Raw genomic sequence first — 23,528 nt, forward strand, 5'->3', positions numbered from 1 at the left:
TGCTTTAACGTGGCAACGAAACCAGACCACGAATCAGAAACTGTAAATTTCCGATTCTATTCCCTGGAATTCTGGGGGATGCCTCCAAGGACTTTCTAACTCAGCAGGGAGACTGCCCACAGTATCCAGTTTTGTCCTGGTCCCTGGCCTTGCCACAGGAGAGCACAGTGCCCTGAGTATGAAATCACACTTAGATTCAGATCACACAGGGTGAGTATGAAGTTGCACTTAGATACAGACCACATATAGCAGCTGATGCTCCTAACTTGGTGACTCCGAGGGCTCCTTCTCCCCTGTTTCCTCCTCTGTAGCAAAAGGGAAATGGGACAGAAGGTGTCTAAATTTCCAGGTCTAAAATTTTATGACAAAAAAAATGTCCAAATATCGCTGCCTTCCATGTGCATGTAAATCTTACAGGTTAGTTCCCCATGGCCTGAGAGAAGCACTTCCCGCCCCTTGTGCTAGAACATGTGGTCATCTATGTAGACGGCGACCAATGTCTCAAACTGGAAATTCTGTCAAAAGAGACATCTTGGCTTTTACCTTTCTTGCCAATATCAATGGTCACACTCTAGAATCTTAAGTTATGCCTTATTTCTTTTTTCCCCAGGCTTCAGCCAAGTGACCTCTGTAAGTCAGAAAACAAAGAAAATTTGGGTTTTGTTATTTATAAACACAAAGATTTGGGGGTCAAATGCGACTCAATGACTAAAATGCCATTTTCCAAGTAAGCTCACCTTTAAAACTCTCTACATGAAAAATGTTTCTTCCCCAAAATTCCATGTTTACAATTTCTAATTTTTTTTTAATGCCTTCACTATTCAGGTGAAATATCATTGCTTCAAAAGGAAGTCAGAGTTATAGTCACGGGTGGTTTCAGAACATTTTCTGGTAGTTTTTGCTTCATTTCAATATCTTGCCCTGATTGGCTGTTGATGGTTACAAATAAGGAAGTCCTCAAGGCAGGGGATTTTTCAGTGGAAGTCCCCAGTTCAACACAAGGGAGAGCTCTGGACAGTTCAGGCAGCCCCACTCCGCAGTAGAGCCGGGGCAAACAAATGGCTTCCAGTATGTGTACCTGCCTACAGCTTTAAAGGAAAGCAGTCTGTGAAGGGAAGCGGCTAACCTGGAAACAAGGTAATCAAATCTTCCTAATTCCTATTCACTGTTAGCATAGCAAGGGGGTTGGAATGCCTTAAGTACGGCAAGATCTGTGCCATTCCTGTACCAGTCAGCTAAGCAGCCCCTGACACGAGTCAGTAATGTCTCTGTCATCATTGTCACAGTTAGAAATCTGGCCTTTAAAAAAGCCAGAATCCAAGGAAAACTTAGAACACTTGTGGCTCTTTTCTCTTTTCCTCTAACCTTTAAGCTAGAATTTTTTTTATGTCTTTAATTGAAATGAATTTTGTAGGTTTATAGCTGATATGTAAGTCTTCTCAAGAAGTGATTTTTTTTAATACCATAACACTGAGAAACATTTGGCCTAAGTTAGCTTGCTAAGTTGAAAGTAAGTTGAAAGAATATGTAGTCATACTTTTTGCTGATATTTCAAAAAATCAATCCCAGCATGATCAAATGTGTCCATTCAAATAGGAAATTTGCTTACTTTTAGTCTCATAAGAAATATGTGGTATGAATATTTTATGGCATCAATTATTAGCCTTTTAAGGATTTCTAAATACAGGAATCACATCTTACTTTGCTACCAACAATTCCTTTTATCTTCATCACCATAATTAATGTTGAAGACTACGTAATATTATTTTCTTAAGGATAATCATAAATTAAATATCAAGAACTATTGTCAATATTGTCATGTTTTCAGACGTTCGATAGGAGTGTCTGTTAGAGGGAAATGATTGTATACTTTCGGGGGTACTTGTTCAATGGCATAGTCAGACAAGGCTTAAAACCTCTTACCAGTTCATTTCCCCTGGCTTTTTATCATCGCTGCCCTGCCCTTTAACAGGGGTCAGACTAATGTTTGGGATGTTTTACCCAAGCTGCAGTAGGATGGGGAAAAGAGAAAATGACTTCGTCCAAGTCACAGAATAATCAAGTCGTTCCTGGAAACTGTGTCCCTTCTCACTCATCCACTGCCATCTCTCTGGTCCCCTAGGAAGACAGTTCCGATGGTGTAAGTATACACCTAGCACACTAGTCTGCCTCTGGGGGATGTGGAACTGTATGTCAACTCATCGTGCCTAAAATGATGCCCAGAAGCCGACGAGGATTCTAGAGCGATGTCCAATTATTTCTCTTAAACATTTGTGATTATGGCTACCAGGATGGTTCAAAACAAATCTGTTAAATTCCCCCTGGGAAAACCATCTGGTTGGAATTTTAGAAAATGTGTTCACTAACTTAAGGGAAATGATTGTCCATGTAGTAAAAACCCCTCATGTCTGTGACCATCCTGTCTTTCTATGTATTGAGGCCTCAGTAAGCATATGGAGTCCTTTACATTATACATTGTAGATATAAATAGTAGAATATAGTCCAAGCTTTGTCTCCTTCTTATGTGCACAATAAGGGAATTATCCCTGATTGCATCTTCTTTCTAGTGTGTTTTAACTACAGCTAACATCTCGATTTCATAATTTTTATCTTGTCATTTTATCAATCTATTTCTTTCAAAATTATCCAATTTATATGTGATTTCTACATCAAAAGGAACATGTGACATACTTCCTCCTTGTTTTCTCACCATACCAGCTAGAATTTCTGGATCAGGGCTTGATAGCAGAGAAGCAAGCAGTCGCCTGTTATATTTCTATATTTCTGATCTCAGGGGAATTTCCCCAGTGGTTAATATGAAGAATGAGATTGGCTGTTGGCTTGAGGGAAATGCTTATATATATATATATATATATATATATATATATATATATATATATATATCCTGACTTATTAAGGGTGCACTTAATAAAAATATAAATGTTAATATTCAATGTCTTTTGTAACATTAGAGATAACTCTCTGATTTCAGCATTTCCAATGAGGCAGTGATCTGCTATTTTAAAAGACTTAGCAGAAATCAAGTTGCCGCTGTGTTTCTGTGACCGAGCTGATTTATAATTAGAAACTGTATTCTGTTATTTCTCGGATTCAAATAATAAAATTGGTTGATCAACCCAAACCAAGCCTACACATTTCCTTTTTCTCTTCGATCCACATGCTTAGACGCCTCTCTTCTCTCACTTTGGCTTCACAATTCGGTTCACAGCTCAAACTAACAGAAAAGAAGGGAAACCATGTGGTTGGAAGCCAAGGAGCCCTATCCAGGCAGAGCAAGCAGATCTATAAACAAAGCAGCTGTTCATATGCTCCCTGCAAACAGCTTTCGAAAGTTACATCCAAGGAGGGAAGGAAAAATGTGTGTCCAAATTGATTATCTTGTCTCTAGTTTACATTAAGAAAATACATACTGGAAAGCACATGTTTGTGATTTACTGAGAATTTTTGCATTCATATTCATAAGGCAAATTCATCTATATTTTCATTTTATGGAAGCTATCAGTGATGAGTTTCGATACTAAAGTTTACTTTCAGAAAGTAAGTGAGAAAAAAAATGCTGAAACACTCCATATTCTGATGACAGTTTCACGCACGTGGTCTGTTCCTCGAAATGTTTAGGGAAGAGATCCAAAGCATCGACCTTGGTGTTCCTGCTTGCAAGTCACTACGCACAACCTTTTCCAACGACTTCTATTGTTTTATATCTTTGCAAATTTAGTGCTTTTTCTTCACACAGTGTAGGTTTTCTTGGAAGACAATTTTTTTGAAAAGTAATCTTTAATTGAAAATTTTTTTCATACAATATATTTTGATCATGGTTTCCCCTCCTCCAATCCTTCCCGGATCCTCCCTGCTTCTCTACTCACCCAACCTTGTGTTCTTCCTTCTCTCTCTCTCTCTCTCTCTCTCTCTCTCTCTCTCTAACAAAAACAAAACCCCAAGAAACACACACACAAATGGAAATCAAAATAAACAAGCAAAAGACCATTAAAACAAACAAACAAAAAATCTAAACAAAGCAAAATGATACCAAAAAAAAAAAAAGAAGTCTACAAAAATACTATTGAGTTTGTTTTGTGTTGGCCAGCCATTCCTGGGCACCGGGCATGCCTGAAGTGTAGTTAACAAACCCAGTGAGACCTCGCTGTAGAAAACTGATTTTTCTTTTACCTTGAATATCAATTACAGACAGCTTCTTGGTTAGGGTGGGAGGTGGTGTCCACTTCCTCTTTTTCAGTGCTGGGATTCTGTCTGGCTAGAATCTGTGCAGGCTTTTGAAACTATTCTTAAAGAAATTCTTCTGATCAACTTTTTTTCAAATTTATAGACAAATAGGATAATATCCTACACATTTTTTTTTACCCTTTCCGTAATTTTCTAGTACTTATTTTTTTCTCTCTTTTTCTTGATCTGTATATCACAGAACTAATCCCTTGGGTGTGACATTTTATACTTAGCTTTATAAAAACATCTTTTGGCTTACCTTTGTTAATATTTTCTTGATATTTTAAAGATTATTTTACTTTTCTCAGTTCCTGGTTGATTGCTTAGCTATGTATTTTTAAGCCTTTATTGTTTTCTAATAATATTGAAGCCTAGGGAATTTTAGCACCATTTTAACTACATCTGGTAGCTGTTTATATCTCACTTTCATATCAGACTAAGTTTACAGTAGGACTGATTTGGTTTTACTTTGGAGGTGTGCATGGGGTAGTCATGGGACATGCTGAGGATTGACCCCAGGATCTTACACAAGCTCACTGTGCACGTTTCCTTACAGTTTTTAATTGCAGTTTTATTTGCTCTTTAATCATAAACAATTTAAGTCAGTTAAATTATCTTAGAACAATTTTAGAAAAAAATTAAGCAGGAACTATAAACTCCTGTCTATCATCCTACCTCCTCCCTTCAAGTCAGTTTCCTTTGTTATTGACGTCTGTATTAGTGTAGTTACAACTAATCCAGATGTTTTTATTTTATTGAGTCTTAAAATTTTTTTATTGTTTCTTTTACTTATCCCTCCTTTAATCTGTGTTCATCTCTTTCCCCTGGTAATTTATTTTTCTCTTTCTAGTTCTTTGAAATATGCAGGGTCTTACTTTATTCCACCTACTTCAGATTCTCTACCAATAGAATTACAAGAGCCCACCGCCAAGCCCCATTTACTTGTTTACCTGGTTTCTGGAGATCAAATTCAGGTCTCCATGCTTGGAAGGAAGCATTTTCTGGCAGAGCTAGCTCCCCACCCCTGCTTTGCTTGCTTGCTTTTCTTGTCTTTTTCATCACATTTATATGTTTATGGTGTGTGATGATCAGAGACAACTTGAGGGGGTCTAGTTATTTCCTTCTACCTTGTTTGTGCTCAGGATTGAGCTCAGGGGGTCTGGCCTGTTGGTGAGTGTCTTCATACGCCGAGCTACTTCACCAGCCCCTGGTGAAGTAATGTGGGTGCTGATTGGAATTAAGGTCTCATTGAGCAATATTTTTATTATATAAGCTTTCATGTGTTGCAAATTTTATTTTCATTAATCTCTAACAAAATCTACTTTCTTTGGTGATTTTCTTTTGACTCATCGGTAGTTTAAGACTGTGTTGATTTTCAGAGGTTGATGTTTCTTCCAGTTTTCCTTGGATTACTGACAAATATCTTCATTCCATCTTTGCCAGAGAGGATATTTCAAATGATTTCAATCTTCTGAAATACATTGAGAATTTGGAGGGGGCAACTATCTATCTGTCTATCTATCTCTAACTATCTATCTCCAACTATTTGGAGGGTCTATCCTGGAGAAGTGTCCTTGTCCCTTTGCTGAGAGTGTGTGTTCTGCTTTCTGTTGGTACAGTGCTTAGTTTACATTGGTTTGGCCTAGTTGACATACAGTAGTGTTCCAAGTTATCTTTCCCCTCTCTGGTCTGTTTTTCTATTCATCATCAAATATGGCATAACAAAGTCTTCCATGATTATTGTAGTCTGTTTCTCTTCAATTCTGTAAATGTTCTTTTCATTTACTTTAAGGCCCTCTTTGCTATTTGTGTACATAACTGTTATCTCTTGGTGGATGACTCTTCTTGGTGATATAATCTTAGGGTTTGTCTCCTGTAGAAGGTTTTTACTCAGTTCTGTCTAATATTAGTACAGTTACCCATCTCTCTTTTGATTATAAGCAAAAATATTTTTCATCTTTTATTGTTATTATTTTATCTTTGTGTGTTTGTGTACAATGTGTGTGTTTTTGTGTGTGTAAGTATCCATGAATTCATGTGCATGTATATCATGGCATACCTCCAAAGATCAGAGGACACTCCCAAATGCTGGTGGTTCTCATCTTCCATCTTTGAGAAAGGTGCCCTTGGTTTAGTTTGGCTTTCTTTTCTATTGGGTACATCAGACCGCTTGGCCTCTGATTTCCCAGGGATTCTGTCTCCATCGCCCATCTTCCTGTAAAGATGCTAGGATCATAGACAGGTGATGCAACCTCTAGCTTTACATAGTTCTGGGGATAAAACCTTGGATTCTCATGCTTGCTTGGCAAATTCTTTACACACTGAGTCGACTCTCCAATCCACATCTTTCGCTTCCGTCTATTTGTGTCTTTTCATCTAAAATAGTGTCTTCTAGACAGCATGTAGTTTGATCATTTGACTACGTGGGATTGTTCATGTTTGGTCAAGCTCTGCCCTCTATCTACTTTTATAGTACTTACTAATAAGAAAATACTTCTGCCATGTACTTCTTGATGTATGCATTTCTTATACCATACTTCCTTTTTAAAAGTTCAAGCAAAGAAGAAATATCCAGGCTTAACAGTAGATGAATAATTATTAACACTTGGGGGGACCAGTCTAATGAACATTTAAGTAAATTCCTACAAGCATTATATTTTTTTACCATGGCACAACCTTATGCCATAATCACTTACAATCATTCATGTGACATTGTATTTGAAAATAAAGTCCGAAATACAAGTGAACTTGCTAGTGATTAGCCAGGTTAAAAACTACACCAATGGTATTTAATCAAGAACACAGTTAACAGAGAAATCCTATCAACCCAGGGCAAGACAAGAAGCTGAATCTGCTCAGATCTGATATCATTTTCTAGTTTTCATTGAAGAATTTGTTATGATAAATTAAAAATAACATCTCTGAATTATTGGAAAAGATTAGATATTACCTCTCATGTTATTATCATGAAATTTAAATATCTCTTTAGTGAAAGAAAAAAATCTTTAAAGGAACATTAATCATTTCCATACATTCGCAATAGAATGTCTATTTACAAATTTTAAATATTACTAAGAATATGGTTGAGGGGCAGTTTAGACAATGTGGCTTTTTATATTAAAAGTTCACAAGAAAAACCAAGCTGTCTTTTAATTTTGCTTTATTGTCAAATTAAATAAAACAACTTTAAAATTCAATAGAAAACAGTTAGTATGTTTTAAGAAGTATTTCCAAAATTCAATCACTAAGCTTTTTTTCAGGAGAAATCATAAGCTAATACAAATCATTCTAACTTAACTTTGAAGTAAAAATGCAAAATTAAACTCATAGCGTTATGATGTAAGATATTTCCTCCTCAGTATTGAAGAATTGCTTTTATGTTCTTAGATGATATTCTGTTCCAAAGGTTGATTCGACTACTCTGGTAGCTTGGCTGATCAGCATCCTTTTCAATAGCGTCTTGTTTGTATTGGAGATGTTCTGATGTCATTGTCACTTTCTGTAAACTATTCTGTGAATGCAAGCTGGCAACTATCTGGAGTAGTTTGTTGGCAGCTGCCTGACTCAGCAGCTAACAACACTTTGTAAGCATAGTCAACACGTGTCTGCAGGAGTCCATCTTCTCAAGAGAAGCCCCGTGTACATCATGCACAGCTTGAGACATCCTAGTGAATTGGGTTCCCAGACACCATCCCGTCAATTAGGGAATGCTTCTGTAAGCTCTTATAAACCACTGTACTACCGGGTTGTGGTGGCACACACCTTTAATCCCAGCAGAGGCAGGCAGATCTCTGTGAGTTCAAGGACAGTCTGGTCCACAAGAGCTAGTTCCAGGACAGGCTCCAAAGCTAATTCCTTACTTCCACCTTCTGTGTTTAAGTGACTCTTTGCATTACACCATTTAACTTCTTCTCATTTTTCTCTTATGTATTTTTAAAAGATGTTTTCTTAGGGGTCATGAAGAGATTAAAATAATTTAATTGAATTGAAAAATAATTCACTTAAATTAGTTTTAGTAACATCCATAAACTACAGAATACTATTAGTTTAATTCCTTGTGTCTTCTTGCAAATTATTTTTATATATTATAAGCTCATGGAGAAAATAAAAGAGAGACGTTATAAATAAAAACTGAATCATGCTGGAATTTGTGTTTATGTAGTTGACTGATTGTACTAAAGTTTGTTGTTTCTTTATATGGTTTCAACTCTAGAGAGCTTCTGAAATTTCCATCTTCCCTTACTTCCTTTACTGCTCTTTATGGCAAGTCTATTAACAACAAACTTATTCACTTTTTATTTAATGTCAAAGTGTCTTTATTCTCCTTCATTTCTAAAGGATAGCTTTGCTGGATATAGAATTCTTTTTTATTGTTGTTTTTCTTTTTGTTTTAGAGACAGGGTTTCTCTGTGTTATAGTCCTGGTTGTCCTGGAACTAGCTCTTGTAGACCAGGCTAGCCTTACATTTACAGAGATGAACCTGCCTCTACCTCCTTCATGCTGGGATATAGAATTCTTGGTTGACACTTTTTCTCCTGAATTTTCAGTTGGTTTTTAAAGCAAAACTGCTGTTATTTTTTAATTTTTTGTTTGTTTTAAGTGTATGATTGTTTGACTGAATGTATGCCTATGTACCATAAGTGTCCCCCGAGGCCAGAAGATGGCATCAGATCCTCTGGAACTGGAATTACAAACTGCTGAAAATCACCTTACAGACTGTTGTAAAGCCAGCATGTGGTACTCTGGGAAAGCAACCAGTGCTCTTAACCACTGAATCATCTGTCCAGCCATCAAATTGCCATTAATCTTAATAATTGCTTGCAGGTAGTATGACACTTCTCTTTTGATTTTGATCTATCTATCTATCTATCATCTATCTAATTATCTCTATCATCTATTTCTATCTATGCATTCTTATCTCTACATAGATAGATGGATGGATGGATAGATAGATAGATAGATAGATAGATAGATAGATAGATAGATAGATAGATAGATGACAGACATCACTGTAACCTGGCTCCTCTTCTTATTCCCTTGATACTTTCAAGAATCTCATTTTGCCTTGGGCTCTTTATGTGTTTTCCCTGAGAGGTAAGGCTTCTCGTAGTCAGGCTGAAATGGAACTTGTGTCCGAAGACGACCTTGAACTTTTTATCCTTCTGCCTCTATCTCCTGAGTGCTAGAATTACAGACGTGCACCCTTGGTTTGTGCAGTGCTGCAATAAAACACAAGGCTTCACGTATTTGAGGCTAACACTCTACCAACAGGCGACATACTCAGCCCCAAATAAGGGATTTTTCTTTTTTCTTTTGAGATAAAGTTTCATTCAACTCAGGTTGGTTCAGACTCTCTATGTGCCAAGGTTGACTTTGAAGTACTCATCCTCCTGCCTTCACCTCCAGAGCGCTGGGACACTATCTAGAGATGTGGAAATAATATTCATTCCAGCTTCATAGTTTGGATTTTACATGAATGTGATAAGATGACATACAGTACTCTAGGTGATAAAGTCTAGGAACATGTTGACATTAAAATTTAACAAGAGAAAATGTGAGAATAGTTATAAGGTTATTATGATTATTATGAATTGATAGTGGTTTAAACAATGGGTGGCAGTGGGGACAAACTGTGACACTGAGGGCAGAGAGTATATATTTGTATATTCTTTCCCCAAATATGCAAAAAAAATTGGGGAAGAATTCTGGTTATTTGCCATTCCTACAAATCACATTCCAAAATATTCACTGTGTTTTCCTTGTGGAGCATAATCTTCTCAAAGATATGCTTTGTTTTGTGTTGACTCATTTGCATTTTGTTTTGCTTTGTTTTTTTGGAGATAGGATCTCATACATAGCTCTGGCGATCCTAGAATCCACCGTAGACCAAGCTGGCCTTGAATTCACAGAGATTTGCCTGCCTCTGCCTCCTGAATGCTGGCTTGTATTTACTCATTTGAAACCTGGTCTAGCCCTTTCTAGTTAGATGTGTGGATTCTCTGTGGTTCTCACTTTCTGTCTGGCTGTTACTAGTTCTTCAGCACAGATCCTAGCTTACACAGACTGTCTGCTTTTCACTATGAAAAGAATGCCAGGCTAAGTAAAACTTACTATTGGTCTTTTAAAATAGAAATCATATATAAAAAGCAAGCTCCGACAGAGACTCAAATTTCCAGCTCTGTCTACTCATTTCCTCTCATTATTGGTTTTATATACTTCAACAATTCATGCAAAAATATTCACACAAAAAATACTTCTCCCAGTGTTAGTTCAATATAGTTTTTAAGGTTTTCATAAAGCATATATCGTACATTGAGCATTATTTACCCCCACACCCTCCTACCCTTTTCTCACCCCTCTCTCTTCCCATTATCCCTTTTGTTCCCCTAGACAGTTTCATTTCCACTTCTGTGTCGTGTGTGTGTGTGTGTGTGTGTGTGTGTATGTATGATTTTATGTATCTAGTTTAAAATTAGGAACTTCTAATGAAAGCTAAAACTACAAAATCCATTTTCTGTATACATTTCTGTTGTTGGATACCTTCTTTGATTCCGTAAGAGATATTGTGAATAATAGTGCTTCTATAAATATCGACATGCAGATATCTCTGTGATATGTCAACTTGGTTGTAGCTGGGTCATATCTACTTTTGGTTTCCTGAGAAACCTCCATGTTGACTTCTGTAGTGACTGGACTAATTTGCATTTCTACCAACAATGTTTATAATGGTTCCCTTTTGTCCATTTCTTGCCAGCAAGCATTTTGCTTTTGTTTGTTTTCTTAAGAGTTGCCATGCTGACTAGGGTAAGGAGGAATGCCAATATAGTTATGATTTTTATTTCTCTGGCAGTTGGTGATAGTTAACATTTTTATATGTTTGTTGGTCATTTGTATTTCATCTTTTGAGCATTGTCTATTTCATTGATTGAGTTGTTTCCTTGCTTAATTTGCTGAGTTCTTTATATATTATAGATATTAATCCATGGTCAAATGTATAGCTAACAAAGACTCTTATTCTGTAGGCTATTTCATCACTTATTTAACATGAGGTTCCATTTATCAATTATTAGCCTTATTTCCCCAAGCAACTTGAGTACTGTTGAAAGTTCTTACCTATGTCTAGATCTAAAAGGATCTCCCTTACATTTTTCTCTAACGGTTTTAGAGTTTCAGGTCTTATGTTAAAGTCTTTGGTTCTTTTGGAGTTAATTTTTTGTATAGGTGAGAGGTATGGTTCTAGTTTTATTCTTCTACCTATGGATGTCCACGACACTATATTTTTAATCTTCAATAAATATATTATATGTCAATTCTGATGAAAATCATAATTGTTATAGGAAAATATGTCGCTGTTTTGATTTAAAAGTTCATCTGTTTTAAATTATTGTCGGAGTAGCCACACTCATTTTAGAAGTACAGTCACTTCTCTTTGTGATTATCATGCGGGGAATGAAAAGAAAAATACAGATTTAAGAAATACTTGGTTTTCATTATTCGAAGTTTGTAGCACATTCATGTTTCAAATGGCTATACATTCAGTCCTGTGTTCTGAACGTATTAACTCTATAATTTCAACAAAAATTTCAGAGCAGCTTCAAATATACTCAAAATCAATGCTGAATGAGCTAGACTTGATGGAAATTTGAAATTTTTGTTCTTTAAAAGACATTATCAGGTGGCCACAGTAGCTGGTGCCTTTAATCCCAGTACCCAGGAAACAGAAGCAAGCAGACATCTGTGAGTTCAAGGCCAGCTTGCTTACACAGAGTTTTCCTGGCCATCCAGAGTGACAGGGTAAGACCAGACAAGTGAGGACACACGTGGAAAGTCCGTGTGTCATCGGACCCAGCCCCTCTTCCTCTCCCAGAAGCCATCAATTAAAACAATCAGACACCGTTGCCTATTAGAATGCCCAAAATCTAGAACACTGAGAACTCCAAAAGCTGGCAAGGCCTGTTGGGACAGAAACTTTCCTTTGTCATTGGTGGAGTACAAGTAGTTTGGCAGTTTCCTAACAAACTACATATATACTTACCGTCCCTCAGAAGCCTGCATTTGCCTTAAGGAGTTGATAATTTATTCCTCCTAATGAAACTAGTACATTGTTGTTTATAGCAGCGTTTTCAGCCTCAGGCTGAAGATCTTGACCTTGTACAAGCTTATGTATGTGGAGATGAGGGGCATATTTGAAATTTCTAGATCTTCCTCTCAATTTTGTTTTGCACCTAAGCCTGCTCTAGAAAAAGCAAAGCATTTAATGTAAGCAGTGTTGTATCACATTTAACATGATTACCTATTACCAAAAAAAAAAACCCACTTTTGATTTTCATGTCCTTTTTTTTCAAGTGACCATCAAGTCCAGTTTGTGTTGCCTGTGTATATTCATGCATAAAGAATCATCCAAAGGAGAATGGGTCACACCTTAAAGAAAGCTGTCCTCTCTTCCCCACAATCCACTTCCTCAGTTAGGGATACAGGTCTGTGAGCCTGCTGCTTCCTTGCTATAAAGTTAATTGACTTGTTTGGGGGCAGGTTCTGCGCAAGCTATCACAGCTGATGTGAGTTTCAAAATTCTTCTAAACTATGCTTTGACTTTTAGAAGTTGCCCCAAATAGTCAAGTTTACCGCTGGAACTTGGCAAGTGTTTGAATCCTTGGACTTACTGACCTAAATAAAACACACATAAGTGCCAGAGGAAGAGAAAAACTGGGACAGTCAGAACGCAATCCTCTTGTCCGAACAGAGTAAAGATGTTTTTCTCACTATGTTCATCTGACATGTCTCTCTTAGACAATTCAAGCATGTCTGGAAATAGAATAATGAGAAACTTTGAATCCATGGGAAATTTTAAAATAAATTTCTATTCCCATTTACCAACAATCGAATTTTGTTTTGCAGGTATGTTCTTTGGAAAGTATTACTACTAATGGGGGAAAACACCTATTGACGTGTATGTATAGTATTTCTCAATACACATAATTAAGTAAATATTTGATTCACTTAATTACATTCACATAAGGCTGCTAGGGAAAATGCAGATTCCTGGGTCTTTCCCTACCTCCTCTAAACAGGAATTTCACAATAACTCGTTTTTCTGAGTGGTTCTCTAACCTATATATAGGGTGATATTAGTAGTTATTTATGGTTTGCTCAAAATTCTAGCTAAGACACTGAAATGATCTTTAATTATAATACAGGGTTCCCATGCTTATCAGACGTACTTTCTCTGTGGCTCCTGGCTGGGGTGGAGCTTGGCGGGGGCGGGGCTTCGTGGGCGGGGCTTTTGCAAGAGGAAGGACGTGGGGCGGGGCCTGGCCCTGCGGCTGGAAGGTGAAGCGTTCACTACTCGGCGCGCAGACGCTGCCCTCTGAACTGGAACGGAAAGCAACTTCCGGCTGTAGTCATTCTGCCGGGCACCGGCGACCTTTGGCGTGAGAGACCGCGGCGGAAACCCTCAACTGTGAGTAAAAAGTGCGAGTTGGGGTGTCTGGGTCGGCGGCCGAGCAGGAGGACGCAGGACTAGGGTGTGTGAGCCGGAGGGGCGCGCTGCAGCGAGGTGGCCTGGGAGAAGCGGAGCTGTGGCCACAGCGAGTTTACGGTGGAATCCAGAGCGAGGGAAAGCGCCGGTCCCTGCCCCGAGCTGACCCTGGGGGGCTTTTCTGGCCCGCGACCTCGGCTTCACGACAGTCCCCAGGCGCGGCTTCCAAGGGGCGGGAAATGAGTGCGACCCAGCCCGCGGAGTTGGGGTGCGGAGGACCCCGGAGTCCTCTACTTCTCCGCGGGAGAGAGGCTGACTTGCAGAAGCGGCCGCCCTGACGGTTGTACTCTCGAACGCTCAGTAGGTTCTTTCTGTTTATCCCGGGAGTTGCACAATTCCCTCCTCGGCTTTCCTGTGGCGTGTCACCAGAGTCTTGTCAATGAGAAGTTGAGTAACTTCCCCCATGGGTCCCGGAGAGAATGGGTGGCTTGAGGTGCAAAGAGCAGAGGTAGCCACCCGTGTACACCAGGCAACCAGACAGTCCCCACCGCGGTGTAAACTGGCTACCACCAAAAAATTGGTGATTGTCAAGAAATCCGAACAAGGTTCGGAAAGATGCTGTACCCAGAGGACTGGGGCTCTCTCACTGTTAGGCAAGCTGCACTGAGCAACCTCCCAGGGTCTCTTTTCTCTCACAGATGCTTTTAAGACGTAATCGTAAAAGAAGAAATGATAGTATAGAGTGTAGAAAGTGAAGTGGTGCGGAGTTGAAGGAAAATTGATGCCCTACTGTTCGCGACTTGGAGCAGAAAAACAAGCACCACTTTCTTGCGAAAAAAAAAAATCATTTTGTCACCTTTGAGAATGTGAAACCCCACTAAATCATTTCCAATTATGTAAGACAGAGCCTTTTGTATCTCTTAAAGATGCATAATCGTGTTATTTTATCCCCCCATGAAGATGAGATCAGGCATACTGTTCTGTGACTGCTGTTTTAGACTTTAGAACAAAAGTATACTTGGTAAAGTATGTAGGTGATTGTTGTCACGATGGCATTCCTCAAGATGGACCATTGTTTATTTCGTTCATTTTTCCCATTTTTTTCTTTTATTGTCTTGAAAAAAAGATACAGTTGTTGCCAAACACGGTGGCTTTTAGTCCTAGCACTCAGGAAGAGACAGATGTAGTAACCCTTCATGATATATGCCAGATATTTTCAAGAACTGTTAGTCACTTGACTTTAAGTGCCTGGTTTTGTAAAATCCAAGGTTATCATCTTCTCACAAATTATTGGAATTGTTTCCTATGTTATCTCTTTTTAAGAATTTGCTCATTTAAACATCTGAAATTATTTTTGTATACTGTAGATAATTTCTCTCATGAGTGGCATCTTAGTTTTTGGCAATATGACCAAACCTAGAAATACCTGGGAAGAGAAATTCTCACTTGAGATACCGCCGCCATCAGATTGGCCCATGGACATGTCTGTGTGGCATTTTCTCGGTGGCTGGTTGACGTGGAAGGGTCCAGCCCACTCTGAGCACTACCATCTCTGGGCAGGCGGGTCAGAACTTGATAAGAAAACACACTGTGTAGCAAACCAGGGGAAACAAGGTAGAAAGCAGGGCCCCTCCAAAATCTGTGCCCCGAGCTTGAGGCCCTGCTTCCTCAAGTGATGGATTATAGTGGTATGTGAAGTAAACCCCTTCGTCCTCAAATTGGTTTTGGTTGTAGTGTTTATCATACCAGCAGAAACCAAACTACAAGTGGGTAGCCATTTTTCTCCCCAAATAATTTTTTCCAATCAGTTTTTAAGTGGATGAGATGGCTTAGCAAGTAAAGGTGCCTGTCACAAAGCTTGGCATCTGAGTTCTGTCCTCAGGACTAACGCGGTAGAGGGAGAGAACCAACTTCCCAAAGTTGTCCTCTGACTCACACACACATACACACACACACACACACACACACACACACACACACACACACACGGGGTGGGGGGGGGAGGGAGTGGTCAAAATTTAATCAGTTATTTTCTAAGTGACTGAAAAATTATTTTATCTTTTGAGGTAGGGGACTGGGATACATGAGACCTTGTCTGAAAAGAAGAAAGGAAAGCCAGGCATGGGGGCACGTGCCTTTCTTCAGTCACAATACTGGGAGACAGAGGCAGGATCTCTGTTGAGTTCAAGGCCAGTCTGGTCTACATAGCAAGTTCCATATAAGTGAGACCCTGTTCTAAAAAAGGGAAAGTTTACAATAGTCAGTGGTCAGTTTTATGTTGTGTATATTCTACCACAAGTTTAAAAGTTTTGTTCTGTTTTATTTTTTAATCTTTTTAAAGATTAGGGATTGAAAATGTGACATCTATACTACAAAGGTCTGAAAGGCATATTTTCCAGTTGCTTAGAACAAGGTACTCTTGCCTTTTCTAACACCCCTTAGTTTATTGGAGCATCTGTCATATACTGCACCTAGTTCAAAGGACTACATTAGCCATCCACCCTAAAGGTTGTCCTGTGTTATCCTATGTTATTCTTTTCTGAATATAGTTCATAATCTTGACTTTGAAAGACATTTTCTTACCTCTTTTCCTTTACTTACTGAAGTGCACCAGAGCAAGCAGGGGAGCAATGGCAGTGTAAGTTCTAAAGGAGATGTGGATGAAATGAGAATAGCCTTGATACCCAGTCTGGTGAGCTCCTTAGGAGGAATTAGGCTGTGTGGCCTTGGAGGAGGAGGTGAGTCAGTGTGGGTGGGCTTTGAGGCTTCAAAAGGCTCAGAATTTCCCTCTCTGCCTTGGTGCCCAAGAATCAGGATTTAAAGCTCTCAGTTGCTGCTTCCAAAAGACAAGATTGCTATGGACTGACCCTCTGAACCTGTAAGCAAGCCCCAATTAATTTTTTTTTAAATACGCTGCCGTGATCATGGCATCTCTTCACGGCAGCAGAACAGTACTAAGACAAGATAACAGCACAGACTTCACTTGACAGAACTGAACACAAATGAGTTAAAATCCCTGCTGATATTTATGCCTTTAAAATGTTAGAAAGGAAAGATAAACAGCTGTCATCAGGAGAGAAGTAGTTTTGTATCAGCAGGTGATTTCCATTTGCAGTTTAACTTTGTATATGAATATGATTTTTTAAAAATACTCACTATATGGTAAACCCTCATCGTGTCAGTTTTTTTAAGATTTCGTTTTTATTTGTGTTCGCATTTCTGTGTGTGTCGGGGGGAGGAGGGCATGAACAAATGTGTGTATGCCATGGTACATGTGCGAAAGTCAGAAGGACTCCCTTCAGGATTCTGTTTTCACCTCTACCTTGTTAAGGTAGAGTCTCTTGTTTCTGCTGAGCTGTATGTACTCCAGGCTAGCTGGCCCAGCTTCAGGTCATTTCTCCTGTCTGCCTCCCATTTCGCCATAGGAATGCTAGGATATAAGTACATTCCACTTCACTTAGCTATTTATGTGGGTTTCACAGTGAGCCATCTTACCCCTATAATTATTTTTGACATAGAAAACGTAGTGATAAATTAAAATAGCCAAATAGCCATTCACGTAATGCCTGCATTCTCATGAAAGTAGTATTCATGTGTGTTCTGACATGTCCTCCATAGTTTACAGGTGTGTATTGCTAAGTTCCATTGCCTGTCTAAGATGATTCTTAGCAGTAACCAAAAATGTCTGAAATAGGCATTTATAATGAAATGGCCATTAATAGTTTAGGGCCAACTCCATGGCTCAGGGCGTAAAGGAACTTGTTACCAAGTCTGATAACCTGAGTTTGATCCTGGGCACCCATATGACAGAAAGAGAAAACCAGCTTCCTCAAATTGTTCTTTGGATTCCACATGTGCCAGGATGTCCTCTCCCCTCCCCCACTCACAATCCATACATAAATAACTGTAGGGGTTGTTGTTGTTTTAATTCAAGTTAATTATTCTAAGGCTAGCTAGATGGCTTAGCAAGTAAAAGTCCTTGCACTGCAAGCCTGGCAACCTCAGTTTGAGCCACGTAAAATAAGATGGAAGAACAGAACTGAAGTCACAGAGTCCTTTTCCATATTGTGTACTTACGTGTAACTCTAATAATTCTTTAAGTGAATAATTCTATAAAAGATAAGTTAGCATTTAAGTACTAAAAATAAACTTAGTTAAAACGTGGGCTTTTTTAAAAACCCAGGATAGCCAAAACAAACCTGTACAATAAAAGAACTTTTGGAGGCATCACAATCCCTGACTCCAAACTCTACTACAGAGCTACAGTACTGAAAACAGTCTGGTATTGGCATAAGAACAGACAGGGGGACCAATGGAACTGAATAGAAGACCCGGATATCAATCCACACATCTTCGAACACCTTATTTTTGACAAAGAAGCAAAAAAATATCAAATGGAAAAAAGAAAGCATATTTAAGAAGTGGTGCTGGCATAACTGGATATCAACATGTAGAAGAATGAAAATAGACCTATATCTATCACCATGCACAAAACTCAAGTCCAAATGGATCAAAGACCTCAACAAAAAGCCAGCTACACTGAATCTTATAGAAGAGAAAGTGGGAAGTACACTTGAACGCATTGGCACTGGAGACCACTTCCTAAATATAACCCCAGCAGCACAGACACTGAGAGAAACAATTAATAAGTGGGACCTCCTGAAACTGAAAAGCTTCTGTAAAGCAAAGGACACAGTCAACAAGACAAAATGACAGCCTACAGAATGGGGAAAGATCTTCACTAACCCTACATCAGACAAAGGTCTGATCTTCAAAATATACAAAGAACTCAAGAAATTGGTCACCAAAAGAACACATAATTCAATTTAAAAAAGATGGAGTACAGACCTAAACAGAGAACTCTCAGCAGAGGAATCTAAAATAGCTGAAAGACACTTAAGGAAATGTTCAACATCCTTAGTCATCAGAGAAATGCAAATCAAAACAACTCTGAGATTCCATCTTACACCTGTAAGAATGGCCAAGATCAAAAACACTGATGGCAATTTATGCTGGAGAGGTTGTGGGGAAAAGAGAACATTTCTGCATTGCTGGTGGAAATGCAAGCTGGTACAACCTCTTTGGATGTCAGTGTGGCGATTTCTCAGAAAATTAGGAAACAGCCTTCCTCAAGACCCAGTAATACCACTTTTGGGTATATATCCAAAGGATGCTCAATCGTGCCACAAGGACATGTGTTCAACTATGTTCATAGCAGCTTTGTTTGTCATAGCCAGAACCTGGAAACAACCTGAATGCCCCTCAACCAAAGAATGGATAAGGAAAATGTGGTACATTAACACAATGGAGTACTACACTGCAGAAAAAAAATAACATCTTGAATTTTGCAGGAAAATGGATGGAGCTAGAAAGCATTATTTTGAGTGAGGTAACTCAGACACAGAAAGAAAATTATCACATGTACTCACTCATAGGTGGTTTTTAAACATAAAGCAAAGAAAACCAGCCTCCAAACCACAATCCCAGAGAACTTAGACTACAATGAGGACCCTAAGAGAGACTTACATAGATCTAATCTACATGGGAAGTAGAAAGTAGAAAAAAGACAAAATCTCCTGAGTAAATTGGGAACATGGGGACCTTCGGGGGAGGGCTGAAGTGGGAAGGGGAGAGGCAGGGAGGGGAGCAGAGAAAAATGTAGAGCTCAGTAAAAATAAAAAAAAAAGTGGGCTTTTGTTTTTAAGTCAGCTTGACACAAGCTGGAGAAGAAACATAGTTAAGAAAATGCCACCAACATGACCTGTGGGCAAACCTGTGGTGCATTTTTAATTTAGTGATTAATGTAGGAATGCACAGCCCATTGTAAATGGTGCCACCTCTGTATTGGTTCTAAATGAAAACAGGGTGAAGAAGCCATGAGGAGCAAGCCAGTAAGCAGCACTCTTCCATGGCCTCTGTATCAGCTCCTGACTTCGAGTTCCTGCTCTGTGTGATTTCCTGTCCTGACCTTTAATGATAGACTTTGTTATGTAATCAATCCCTTTTCTCTCCAAGTTGTTTCTGGCCATGACGTTTTATCACAGCAGTATAAATCTTAGCTAAGACAGCTTTTGTATGATTGACTGATAATCAGTCCTTAAAGTACTGCTCCATGCATATGCAACATACCACCTTTACCCTGAACTATTTCACGTCATAGTAAATAGTTTAAATTTTCTCACCTATTTCCTTTAAAACTGCCTGTGAGATCTGGCTACAGCACAGTGACAGCTTGTTATTACCATTAAAGTAAGTTTCCCAGCAAAATGGGGAAGCTAAAGACAATGTAGTGAAGCTGATAGTTTCCTTCAGGGTATAGAACTTGTCTGTGCAGAAGCAACGCCTTTTCTTTCATAGCAGAATTGAAGAAGAGGATAAAAAGCAATGTGTTTTGCTCAATAACATTCTTCTACCTACTTCATTTTTCGTTTTGTGTGCAGTGTTGTTGTTTGAACAAGATTAGTAAATCAATTCTTTGCTCTTGTTGTGATTGATGCCCTTTTATTTATTTGGGATTATTCCAGGAGTTTCTGTTTTAAGTTCTAACCTTGATCTCACACTGTAGGCCAGGCAGGTCTTGAACTTAAGATTCTTCTACCTCGCCTTTCCTGCTAGCTGGGATTACAAACCTGTACCACAAGGCTCAGAATAATGGTAGTTTTAAAAGAACTTTTTGGATTTTTGTTTCTTATTTTTGAGGGAAAGATATTGGGGGAATAAATAATGCTAGTTTTCTTACAGAAAAATATCCTGTACAGTAACTTGACTTTTCTTTCAAAGATGAAGTCTCCGTAATGATAATATGTGATGAGTGTGAATAGTTTTAAGTATCAATACTCTATAATAACTTTGACTTACCTTAAACCAATATTTTTCCTTCACATACACACAAAAGAGTGTTTTCAATGAAAATGAAGTCTAACTTTTAAGTCATTGAAGTAGGGAATTCCTTGAACTTGATTAGACTAATAAAACTAATGAGAATTGCATTTTACTGGTTACTTAGCAAGTTAGAAATATGAGTCCTTGAAATATTTTCAGTAGAATGGAATGTGGGAAATCGTTTATTGAGCAGTGGGCCACATACAGCTAATTAATTTTGATGTGGACTTTCTTGCTATAAAGATGGAAATCAAAGACTTCCATCTTTTCAGTATGAAGAACCTATTACTTTAAATTGCTTGAAGAAAAGTTATTTGAGTCTCTTAGCAAATCAGTTGTTACTATGGGATGGTTAAATAGTTTAGTTTTCTTGAGGGGGTGGTTTGAGACAGGGTTTCTTTGTATAGCCTTGGCTGTCCTGGAACTCACTCTGTAGACTGGGCTGGCCTTAGACTCACAGATCTACTTGCGTCTGCCTCCCAAGTGTTGTGATTGAAGTCATGTACCATCACTCTAGGCTCTCTGCACATATGTTATGGTTGTGTAGTTGGTCTTCTTGTGGGACTCCTAACGATGGGAGCCAGGGCTGTCTCTGATTCTGTTATCTGCTTTTGGGACCCTTTCCTCCTACTGGGTTGCCTAGTCTAGCCTTAATAGAAGAGGAGGTGTCTAATTTTACTGCAACTTGTTATACCTTGGCTAGCTGATACACATGGGAGGCCTGTCCTTTTTTGAAGAGAAAGGAGGAGAAGTGGATAGGGGTGGGGGCGAGGTTGGGGGATGAAATTGAGGAAGAGAGGGTGGGGAAACTGATCAAGTTGGAAAATAATTAATTAATTAAAAATAAAAGGAAAAATTTATTTCTGGTAAAATCTCACAAATCGAAGATAATAATTTGAGCTGCTCTTCCCACACAGTTGTGCGCACCCTCTGCACATGACCTGCTGCATATGAACATTCTCTGTCGTTTTCTCCTCTGTGAATGTCTGGTTTATTCAGCTTATGAGAACAGACTATATGAGCCATATAAAATTTCATGTCCTCATTTCTGTCTCTCTAGATTCTAGCATGGCCCCTACTGAGACTCCCTAAACGTTACTTGTGAAGTATGTCATGGTGGCACATTCCCTGTAATCCCACCACTTGGCAGACTGAGACAGGAGAATGACATTCAAAACCAGCGTAGACCACATGGAGCGTGTTTCTGTCTCGCTATGCCTTTCTCCCCCTCTTTCCCCCCTCTCTCCCCTTCTTTTTCTCACTTTCCCCCTACTCCCACAAAACCCACAACAGAACAATCACTCATGCCTGAGCACAGCTTACTGGGTAGTGCCATATTTATATTTAGCTCAGAGATAGAAAATCACATGCCCAGGTTTTCTTCTGATGTTTGGGTCTCTAATTATACACTCGAACCCCTGGCATTTATTTGATAAGAAGTCTGGAAGAAGAAAGTACAGCCATAGTCCTGGTGGTCACAGGGCCCACATATATGATGATATGCCATGCGGCCTGGATGTGAATAGGCTGTACTATTTAGCTTTGTCTGTGTATATAGTATGGTATTTACATGGTGGCAAAAATCCCCTAGCACGTGTTTTTAGAATATATCCCAATGAACTATAGAGAAAACAAGGAAGTAAAGCAAAACTGAAACTGTACGTGTAATCCTATAAAATATTTCCTTTCTGGAAGATACATTTTCACAGGAAGATACATTTTAAAGGTTCACACATTTAGCAAAGTGTTTCTCAGGGGTCTTTGGTTCAGTTTATCAGTTGGCCCATTTTGTTTATCCTGATAATTTTTAGTTAATCAGATTATAGAAAAAAATGCAGAGCAAAAATTTCTGACACTGTTGGAACTATAATAAAATTTCTTTTGTATTAGCTGCCTAATTGGAATATAGAGGTTGTTTAGTGTGCATGCTATGAGTATATCCAGAACAAAAGTTTACTGCATGAAAAGTCAGACTAGAAATGCAAATTGTCATTTGAGAAATTGGCTGATTGCCTCTTACATAGTTCTAAGTGATAAATGATCATTAATATTAGGAATGACAGTTCTGTGCCGTTTTTGTTGTTGTTGTTGTTTTGTTTGTTCATTTGTATGGCTTTTCAAAACAGGGTTTCTCTGTGTAGTTCTAAGTGTCCTAGCTCTGGCTACCATTTCTTTTGAGTAAGGAAAACATGAGTGTCCTGAAAGGTCTGCCTAACCCATCCACGACTAAGGAAAAGGATGTCTCACTTGTGTGTATGTACTGATATTGACAGATTTTTCTGGGTTTTGCTCCTAAGGCTAAAATTAGAGGAACTATAGTTGAGATGCAGAAAGGATAAAATGCTTCTTTCATGCTTTTTATGCCTTTTACTTTTTCATTCTTTTCATGCCTTTTACTGCTCAGGTGGCAACGTTTCTGAAATAGAATGTGAATTCTTAGTATTCACACCCAGAAGGGATTGGGAAAGACAGGTGCCCTTCTCTAGGGCAAAGTAAAGAGGTTGATGTTTTTAAGGTGATTTCCTTTCCCCATCCTGAAACTGCATTAGGTTTGAATTGGCCTCTCACCACAAGTGTGAACCCTGATAGAACATTTACCCAGAAGTTCAGTGGTCTCAGCAGCTGGGGAAACCCAGCTGGGGCCTTCCCTACCTCTGACTCTCCCACAGTTGTCTCTCACCCCACAAAAGAACAAAGTAGACTTTAAAGAATTATGTATCACTTCAGCGTAGATGAGTTAGAATTCTTACCATTAAGGCCATGATTTTTCAGTGGGTTTGGATGAACTGGAGTATTGGAGGTAGAGAATTGTTGAGCACTTGTACCCCAAGTCTTAGCGAGCTCCTACAGCACCACTCCTTACTCTTGTTCTTACTTTCTTTATCCAGAGCTGGCTGGCTCTGTTAGCAGCATAATCCTGGCT

The 23,528-nt window shown here is 38.8% G+C and overlaps 1 protein-coding gene across 2 annotated transcripts in view; it reads left to right on the top strand.

Moving 5' to 3' along the window:
• The first annotated feature begins 991 nt into the window (after positions 1–991).
• The window catches only part of Tank (TRAF family member associated NFKB activator), a 76,387-nt gene continuing 53,850 nt past the window's right edge, over positions 992–23,528 (top strand). Inside the window, exon 1 of one of the 2 annotated variants that reach the window (XM_048425697.3) lies at positions 992–1,137. The gene's annotated coding sequence lies outside the window, so the exon portion shown is untranslated. Of the gene's footprint in view, positions 1,138–13,556; positions 13,706–23,528 lie in introns of those variants that run through there. The other variant, XM_048425696.3, reaches the window with a different exon arrangement.

The sequence above is a fragment of the Myodes glareolus genome, chromosome 21 (genome assembly GCF_982192425.1).
Source record: "Myodes glareolus chromosome 21, mMyoGla1.1, whole genome shotgun sequence".
Taxonomy (NCBI): Eukaryota; Metazoa; Chordata; class Mammalia; order Rodentia; family Cricetidae; genus Myodes; species Myodes glareolus.